We start from the raw sequence: 10492 nt of genomic DNA on the forward strand, positions 1-10492 counted from the left end.
GCTGAGTTAATTTTTATGCACATGCCAAAGAGCCATTATTGTTGATCACAATTTCGTCCACCATATATATGTTAACCCCACAAACAAACATGTAAACTCTAAACCCTAAAAAATAATAAACAAATAAATACACAACTATAATTTCTAAATCATCAACCCTAAAAATAAACCCTATACCCTACAACTCTAAATCCTACATATATATTAAAATAATAAATACTATCACTTTAAATCTACACAATAACTCATAAACCATGAACTAAATTAAGCTACCAAAATTTTAAATCCTCAATCATAAAAACAAAGTTCTAAATCCAAATAACTACTCATTACATCTTTTACCATAAACTTAAACTTAAAAAATTATCCGAAGTAACTAAAACGGACATCCTAAACCATTCAACAAAATATTAAGTTATCATACAATCTAAATTTAACTTTATACTATCCTAAGTCATATAATTATAAAGTTTTAATTTTTTACTTAAATTTGTTTTATATATTTAACAATTCTACTGCCATAACAAATTAAATTTATCACATCATAACAAATATTTTATGTACACTCTCCAATATAAAATAAGAATCTTAATAAATAAGCAGGTGAATTTCACTAACATTATAGCACGCTAAAAATAATTAATGGATGTCATGCATATTGGATAGAATTGGCCTTACTTATATGGTGGATATCTACTATAATGAATCTAAATCAATGTAAACCTTTTGTCTTTTTTTTTTTTGCAGAGAATCTTTTTTCTCTTTTTTTTTATTTCAATATTTATCTTTTTATTCTAGACCTTTTTACATACTTTATTAAAATTTTTATTTCTTAACCCATTCTACACTTTCTTTTATATTGTATGTAGCCTAAATTAACTACACATTCAACAACTGTGTATCCTAAACCATGGCCACATACAACAAAAAAGTCATGTCAATATTAAAAAATTATTTTATAGTTACACTTTTTTAAATGTCTTAATTAGATTATTAGATTTTTTTATTGTTAATTATTAGACAAAGTCTATCCATTGTGGGTCCAACTTCTGCAACCATTAGTTGTCACTGACCAAGGTTCAAGTAAGTCACTTTTACAAAGCAAAATACACGCATACACATTCCCAATTTGACACGCACGCTTCAGTAGCTAAGGAAGGAATCTTCATTCAACATAGTAGAATTTTTCGATGTATTAATCTTCACAAGCAACTATAACCAAATACTTTATGCATCAACAATAAGGTGTAAAATGAAATTATGTGCAGTTGAATTTTCACTTTAGACTCTTTCATTATCAGACGTAGACTATAAAATTTACGGAAAATATAGCAAATATAAACATGAGAATACAATCATTATGACAAATTGTAGTAAAATAGAACCCCAAGAGCAACCAATTGTAATAACTTCAACACAACAAACACTCAACATAGAAATTGCAGGAAAAAATATAGAAGAACAATTAAATATTTACTTCCAGTATTTAGTATTGGAGTTGGAAGAGAAAAAAAAGTCACCAGCCGGGAAATTAGGGTTTGCACTCGTAAAAGAGAGGAAGAGAAAGGATGATGCGAAGGACGATGAACGGTGAACGTGAATGCCAACCACGATGATGAATTGTGAAGGTGAACACGAACAGTGATGGTGAATGGTGAACACAAACTACGACGGTGAACGGTGAACACGAAGCAAACAGTGAAGGTTGTGCTGTTACTCATCTCTTCTCATCTCATTTCAAAACACGGGTTAAACCCCCAATCGGTCTTGAGATTCACTAAATACATCGATTTTGTCTTTGATTTCTCAATTGCATTATTTATATCTTTGAAATTGAATAAAATGCACCCAATTAGTTGCTTTCCTACTTTTCAGTCAACTTGCTTCTGTCGGAAGTGACCTAACACCCTGAAGTGTCTAACATTGGTGGCAATTGAAATTGTATAATTTAGTTTAGTCCCTTATCCCCTTTTTAATTCTAACTACAATAGTAGCTCACCACTTCTTCTTCTTTTTCTTCTTTATGTGTTCATTTTCTTCATTTTTGCTATGCTATTTGGAACCATGGTTGGACACGCAAATGAAGATGACAGGAGTTCTATTCGATTAATAGCAAAGATGCCAAGTCAGAGCAAACATCTTGTGGAACACCCTAATTTTTAGCACCTCATGATCGTACCAAAAGTAAGGTGTTACTAACCTAATCCCTTTTATTATCTATTTAATATTAAGCCTTTACACATAAATCTATCGATAGTTTTACTAAAATATATAACTTTTTCAACAAGAACAAACAACATATATCCACATACTCAATATTAATAATACATTGTAGTATTACATACAAAAGTAATTACAGAACCTACCCCTCTGAATAAAACTCTAACTAACAAGGCAATGGAAAAATAAGTTCTAACAACTCAAATCATGAATATAATCTTCTATGCTCCTGTAGCTCCGCACTAAACCTTCGCACCTATAGCTGAAAGGGGTGGAAATATGGATAAGAACTGGAGAGTTCTTAGTAGGGCCAGGGTTAGAAGTTAAGTTTATTTTATATATACTTGGTTAACAATAACAGTCAACAAGGGACAATCCAAGTCAACAATTATAGAACACAGAATTCAAACAATCATTTAGCACACCCACAATCACAAAAAACATACTCACAAACAAATATGCACAAACAAGTATGATGCATGTCTATCCCTAGTGCAGGTAATGAGCTCATTTGTCGGTTTCGACCCACTCCCAACATAACTCAACAACCTTTGTCTGAGTTTTGCTTCCAGTGTCATAACCTCTGTAAACAACCTCTATCTTACAGGTGCGATTCTCTTGAGCCGATGTATGCAAACATAACCTCTATAAGCAACCTCGATCTTACAGGTGAGGCTCTCTCTAGCCAATGTATGTATCGATAACCTCTGTAAGTGATGCGTGAGCATCTTTCCTATATTTTCCTAGTGAATTTACATTCAATTTGTTGAGTTTAATCAAGAATTAATTATCTTTTAGCCACTATGGATGCTACTTTGAGTCATGTTTAATTCTGTTTATTTTAGGTAGCATTCGACTGGATTCGATGGAGTTTTCGCAGAGAAAGAGAAGAAGACGAATGATGCTGTCAACCCTGACCTCTCTGCACTCAAACCTAAATATCTCACGCTAAAGAGATCTAATGGACGTGATTCCAGTGGCGTTAAAAATCTAACTTTTAGAGCTTTCTAACGATATATAATAGTCTATACTTCTTCTCCATCAACGCTGCCAAGGCTGTGCCTAACTTGAGATCTCTCAAGTTAGGCGCCAAGCATAACAACAACACACAACGTAGCACTCCATTCTTCAAGTTAGGCGCCCAAATCTTCAAGTAAGGCGCACCATGTGAGTTCAACACGCCAAAACTCCCTGTATCTCTTAAGTAAGGCGCAGTTATTCCCCAAGTTAGGCGTAGATCCTAGTGAAGCCAAGTGGTCCCCATGCTTACAAGGCTCGCACGAATTGTTAATTAATTTTGATTTAAATTTAAATTTTATTTTAATATAGGAAAAGATATTATTTTAATTTTAGAGTTTTTTATTTTAAATTAATTAGGACTATATATAAAAAGAAGGAACTTTTCTTCTGGGGATTATTCTACCTCATTCCAAATTTACAGTTTACCAGAATCCTAGTTTTCACTCTGAACCATGAGCAACTAAACCTCCACTGTTAAGGTTAGGAGCTCTGTCTATTGTAAGGATTGATTCTGTTGCTTATTTTTTCTATTTTAATTCATGTATTGATTCATATAATTCAAGAATTGTTTTCGTTCTTTATTTTATGAAATTTGGTGGAACGGAAGTATGACCCTCTTTCTAATTGAGTTCTTGTATAACTTGAAAAAGCTCTTTACTTGAACAACAGCTTGAAAACATATTCTCCTAAATTCTAATTATCTGGATTTAACGGGATACGTGACATATAATCCTCTTATCTTTGGATAATTAGTATTTTTGTGGCATAATAACTAGAATTAAACTTCACCCTCTAATTGGAATTAATTGACAAAGGAATTGGCGGTTGATGAATTTTAGAGGAGACTAAAAAGGTCTAAAGAATTAGGGTTTAGTCATATACAGTTTGCCAGGAATTAAATCTTGCATGATTAAAATAAATTAATAAGAAAAGTCAATCCAGAAAATAGATAACTCTGAAGCCTTAACTGCTTTCTCCATATTTTATTCCCAACTTATTTATTGCATGCCTTCTGATATTCTGAGTTCCTTTTTAATGCTTTTTGAACTCTCAAACACCATTTTCTGTTTGTCTAATTAAGTAAATTAATCAACCATTGTTGCTTAATCCATCAATTCTCGTGGGATCGACCCTCATTCACCTGAGGTACTACTTGGTACGACCCGGTGCACTTGTCGGTTAGTTTGTAGTTGTAAATTCCACATTAAATTTTTGACGCCATTGCCAGGAATTGATTGTACTTGACAACTACTCATTATTTGATTGCTTAGATTAGATAATTTTAATATTCTTTTTTTTCTCTTTATTTATTTCCTTTTCGCTCATAACCCCTTCCCCCTTTTTTGTCTTTGTTTGTTTTTTATTTTATTTTTTTTTTATTTTTTTCTTTTCTTTCTTTACGTCATTTCTTTTCCCTTACGTCTCTTTCTTTTCATTAGCTTTTTCCATCCCCTGTTTCTTTCTTTTTTTTATTTTATTGTTTAATTTTAATATATATAAATAAAATAAAATAAAAAAGAGAAAGAAAACTTTTGTTCTCTTTCTTTATTTATTTCCCTTTTAATATTTTGCTTTTTTTATTTTTTTTAATAGGCGTTTTTGCTTCAGCTTTAATTATATTTGTCCCTAGCTAATTTTCGAATATTACAGTATTTTTTTAATTTATGAAATTAAATTTGGTCTTACCTAGTTATTTTTATTTTAATTTTTTTGTTTATTTTTTATATAAAAATTCAAAATTTTCACTTTAATTTTTATCTATAATTTTTGAACCTTTTGCTTTAATTATTTAGTTGTTTTATTTTATTATTTTACATAGGTTACCTAACTGGAAATTTTCTGCACTCTGACATAGAGAATCCCACCTTTTCTTATCTTCTGTCTGTTTATGAGTAGGAACAGAGACAAAAAACCTCTGTTAGACTTTGATCCTGAACTTGAAAGGACTTTCAGGCAGCGTTTGTAACAAGCTAGACTTTACAAGGCTGCAGAGTTCACTATGGATAATAATAATGTTGTTAATGCCAATGTGGTAAATCCGAATGGGAATGAGCAACAAAGGAGAGTGCTTGGCTCTTACTCTGCTCTTACTACAAATCTTTATGGAAAAAGTATTGTGATGCCTCCTATAGCTGCAAATAACTTTGAGATGAAGCCACAATTGGTCACCCTGGAGCAACAAAACTGCCAGTATCATGGTCTTCTCCAAGAAGACCCAAATCAATTTATTTCTAATTTTCTACAGATTTGTGATACTGCGAAGACAAATGGAGTGAACCCTGAGGTGTACAAACTCATGCTCTTCCCGTTTGCTCTGAGGGATGGAGCAAAGCTATGGCTAGATTTCCAACCCAAGGAGAGTTTGGATACTTGGGAAAAAGTTGTTACTGAGTTTCTTACTAAATTTTTCCCACCAAAGAAGCTGACTAAGCTTAGGGTGGAGGTTCAGACCTTTAGGCAGAAGGATGGTGAAACTCTTTATGAAGCTTGGGAGAGATACAAGCTACTGACTAGGCAATGCCCTCCGGACATGTTCTTCAAATGGACCCAACTAGATATCTTTTATGAAGGTTTGAGTGAAATGTCCAAGATGTGCTTAGATAATTCTGCAGATGGTTCATTTCACAAGAAGAAGACACCGGAGGAGACTATTGAGCTTATTGAATTGGTTACTAGCAACTAATATTTATACTCATCTAACAGAAATTCTGTGAACTCTGTGGTTCCCCAGAAGAAAGGTGTTATGAAAGCAGAAGCTCTTAATGCTATTCTTGCTCAGAACAAGCTTATGTCTCAGCAAATAAGTCTACTTACTCAATAGATGGGTGGCATGCAAGTCTCAGCTATCAACACCCAAAATGCACATCAAGAGGTCCCTTATGATATGACAGGTAATTTTATGCAACATGAAAATTATGATTATGCTCAATCTTCTACTGAACAGGTCAATTACATGGGGAGTGCTCCTAGAAATTCCAATATTGATTCCTATTCCAAGACCTATAATCAGGGGTGGAGAAGTCACCCAAATTTTGGGTGGAGAGAGCAACCTCAGAGGCCACAGAATTTTAACAATAATTCTCAAGGTGATTTTCAACAGAATAATTTTAATAACCATCAGTTTCAGTCATCTCAGCAAGCAACTTCTCAGCCCCAGCAGAACAATGATTTAGAAGCAATATTGGCAAGTTTTAGATAGGAAACCAGAGCATCAATCAAGAACTTGAAGATTTAGATGGGTCAATTAGCCACAAAAGTAAATGAAATTGATCAAAGGACCACTAACAGCCTTCCTGGTAACACAATTCTAAATCCAAGAGAGAAATGCAAGGCTATCACCTTGATAAGTGGACAAGTGGCAAGTACGGAAGCACAAGTTAATGAGGAGCTAGTTGAAAAAGAAGCTCCAGAGGAGAAGAAGAAAAAAGTAGAGCACGTCCCTCCAAAGCATGCGGACAACCCATTCCCAGACTCTCTTAACACTTATCCTACATTACCAAAGGCTCCTGAGTACAAGCCTAAAATTCCATATCCTCAGAGACTTCAAAAGATAACCAAGGACAAGCAGTTTTCAAAGTTCTTGGAAGTCTTCAGAAAGTTGCAAATAAATATTTCTTTTGCTGAGGTTTTGGAGCAAATGCCTCTCTATGTCAAATTCATGAAGGAGCTGTTGTCAAAGAAGAAGCCTTTAAAGGGAGACGAGACAGTGATCCTGACTAAGGAATGTAGTGCCATCATTCAGAATAACTTGCCAAGGAAGATGCCGGATCCAGGGAGCTTTCAAATTCTATGCACCATTGGGAGCACAACCTTTGAGAAAGCATTATGTGATTTGGGAGCAAGCATCAATTTAATGCCCTTGTCAGTGATGAAGAAGCTGCAAATTCAAGAGGCACAACCCACAAAGATAGCATTACAGATGGCAGACAAATCTATGAAGCCTACATACGGATTAGTGGAGAATATCTTGGTCAAAGTGGGTAAGTTCTTCTTCCCAGTAGATTTTGTGATTCTTGACATAGGGGAGGATGAGAATGCCTCATAATTCTAGGAAGACCATTCCTAGCCACTAGAAGAGCTCTGATTGATGTGGAAGAAGGTGAATTAGTATTTAGAGTGCATAATGAGCAACTAGTCTTTTATGTCTTCAAAGATATACATTCAGAAGGTGAAGAAGAAAGGTGCATACAGACTAAACTTATTGATCCAAACCTTCAAGAACCCCCTGATGATGCACAACAAAATCTGCAGCTCAAACCTCCTTTCGTGACAATCAATAAAATTCCTCCTGACATCAAACCTAAGTTTGGTGTTGGAAATGCATCATCCACCAAGGAGGAAGTTCTTAAAAAGAAGAAAGTACCTAGGGGATGGAGAAACAAAAAGATTTCCACTGAAGACTTCTCCCCAGGAATGAAGGTGGTATTCACCGCATGCCTAATCTTGCCTCATACAGTGAACAGGATCCTGTCTCTTGAGCATATAGAGTTGATCAATGGAAGCACAGGAAAGAAGTTCACAGTGAGGGGTGAAGAGCTGAGCCCCTATGATCCTCCTCCTTAGAGGAGCTAACCGTTAAGCTAGTGACGGTAAAGAAATGCTTGTCGAGAGGCAACCCGATGTTTTCGTATCCTTAGTTTAATTTCTGTTTCTTTGATTTTATTATTTATTTGAATTTCATTGAGTTTCTACTGTTTTTTCTTTGTTTTACATGTATTTTGATCATGCAGAATATTAAAAAAAAGAGAAGCAAGTTCCTAAATACAGAGTTTTAAACACCTGGGAGGATATTGATTCAGATTTGGATGACGTCTAACTTGAGAATATTCAAGTTAGGCGCCGCATATAACGCCACAAGAAGCGACATTCACTAGAGGGTCTGCGCCTAATTTGAAAATTTTCAAGTTAGACGCAAGATTTGAAGAGCAAGGGAACAAGTTAGGCGCCACCGAATTCAAGTATAGCGCAGAAGGTGCTTGTACTCTCGGGAGGATTCAAGTAAGGCGCAACATCACATGAGTTAGGCGCAAGGCCTTGATTCTTCACTCTAAGTTAGGCACTGAGTGTGGCCTTAGGCTTCAAGTTAGGTGCCAGCTTCACTATTCCCCTTTACCATATAAACCAAATCTCTCCATTCCTGAATCATATCTTTAATTTCCTCCATCCCATTGTATGATGACACAAGTGATTTAGATGAATTTTAGATAATGAATATATAAATGATTGGGTTGGTTATTGAATAATAAGGTTTGAGGAGTTGAAGTGTGGAATTTGGTAATTTTGGGTGAAATTATATAGATGAGGTATGTTTGGTTTTGGTTGAGATATATTTTGTGGTCATATATGTGATTATGATTATTGATGCCTTGATGGTATGATGATGCATGAGAGATATGTATGTTGTGATATATACTTGACGAATGATTAAGGTTGATTTGTGGGTGAAACCATGTGATAGTGAGTATGATATTGATTATGTATAATGATGATTGATTGGTAATAGTATTGTTGGAAATTGGGATGAGGAAGGATGTATGACATGTTAATGTGTTTATAATTTAGCTTTTTGTTTGAAATTGGTAAAAATGGTTATATGGCGGTTTTGTGAATTGTGGTAAGGTGTTAATGCATGAGTTGAGGAGGCTTGATGTTGATTTTGGTATATTTTGATTGATTTAAAAAAAGGTCGAAATTGGCATGCTTTGGTTGATTTTGAAAAGAGTTGAAAATGGCACTTTGTGGTTTTGTATGAAAATATGGTTTTTGGGTATACTTTGATGGAACATAACTTGGACTTCGGACCCCGTTTGTGCCAAACTCGTTTAGAAATAAAATTGGATCCGAGGTGTCCATGCCGTTCGAAGAACGGGCAAAAAATGATTTAAAACAAGAAAGTTATGTCCGTTAAAAGATTGGGGGTTTAATCTGTGAATTCTGCAGCTTTTAACTTAGAAAATTTTTTAGCAGAATGCCCCCACGCGTAGGCGTGCTTGATGCGTACGCGTCGCTTTTCATGAAGGCACCATCCACGCGAGCGCGTGGTGTGCGCATGCACGTCGATGCGCTGCACCCAATGCCGAGCCATTTCTCTCGAGAGTTGTGCCGGAGTTATGCCAGTTTTGTGCGTGGGGCACAAATGCACCCACGCGTACGAGTGGCTGATGCGAGCGCGTCCCTTTGCTATTTTTCCACCCACCCGTACGTGTGGGTGACGCATATGCGTCAATGAACAATGTGGCCATCCACGCGTGCGCGTGGAGGACGCGTACACGTGACCCTGTTTTCATGCCAAAGTTGATTTTTGAGTTTTAAAAGCCAAATCTCATACTTCTAAGCCTCTGATCTCACCCATTATGTATTAAATCATTATGATATGTCTAGCAATGAGAAAGGAGCTAGGGGATATGATAACTTGCGAATGAAGCAAGAAGAAAAGTTATGATCAACGATGATCAAAGATGATTATATGAGATATGGAGGATACGGTGGAAGCACCGTGTATGCCATGAGCCGAAGGACTTTATTTATTGATAAATGGCTGGTTCTTGATTGAACCATGAGCCGGATGGCTGAGTTATTGCCGGGTTATGGCAAAGCCATTATTGATTATGGCTGAGTATAAATGCATATATGATTAATGAATGAATGTGTTAAATGGATAATAATGAAAAAGTTGAAATGTGACGTGTGACCCTGGGTAGTAGGCAATGGCGTTGTCCACTTGCTCCGGGTATGAGACGGAAAAGGATGTTTATGATAAATGAGTTTAATTATGGAGTTTTGAATGAATGTATTTGTGATACTTGGGTAGTAGTAAGGGTGGTGGTTCATCCCGCTTGCTCCAGGTTAATGTTTGAGATTTGATAACAATGATGATTGCTTTTAAATAGAACGAATGTATGTTTTGAGATTCTGGGTAGTAGTAAGGGTTATGGTTCATCCCACTTGCTCCAAGTCAGAGATTGTGACGCCTGGGTAGTAGCGGCAGTAGTGGTGAATCCACTTGCTTCAGGTTGAGCTTTTAAACACCTGCCTGGGTAGTAACCGCAGTAGTGGTTATTTCACTGGCTCTGGGTTGAGCGGGTAGTAGCAAGGGGGTTGTAGCTCAAACCTACTTACTCCGCAAGGGGTGTTTCTGTCCAATGGTTAGCTACCAGGACACGTCGGATTGGCTATATAACCGACAGATGATATCATCAGCCATAGGGCAGGCATACATCATTTGCATATGTTTGAATTGTTTGGGTTTGCC

At 35.8% G+C, this 10492-nt stretch overlaps 1 non-coding gene across 1 annotated transcript; it reads right to left on the reverse strand.

Moving 5' to 3' along the window:
* Window positions 1-5668: 5668 nt before the first annotated feature.
* Window positions 5669-5775, reverse strand: LOC130953315 (small nucleolar RNA R71). Its single transcript, XR_009075486.1, has one exon. It is a non-coding gene; the product is annotated as a small nucleolar RNA R71 (small nucleolar RNA).
* Window positions 5776-10492: the final 4717 nt, after the last annotated feature.

Source organism: Arachis stenosperma, chromosome 9 (genome assembly GCF_014773155.1).
Source record: "Arachis stenosperma cultivar V10309 chromosome 9, arast.V10309.gnm1.PFL2, whole genome shotgun sequence".
In the NCBI taxonomy this organism is placed as follows: Eukaryota; Viridiplantae; Streptophyta; class Magnoliopsida; order Fabales; family Fabaceae; genus Arachis; species Arachis stenosperma.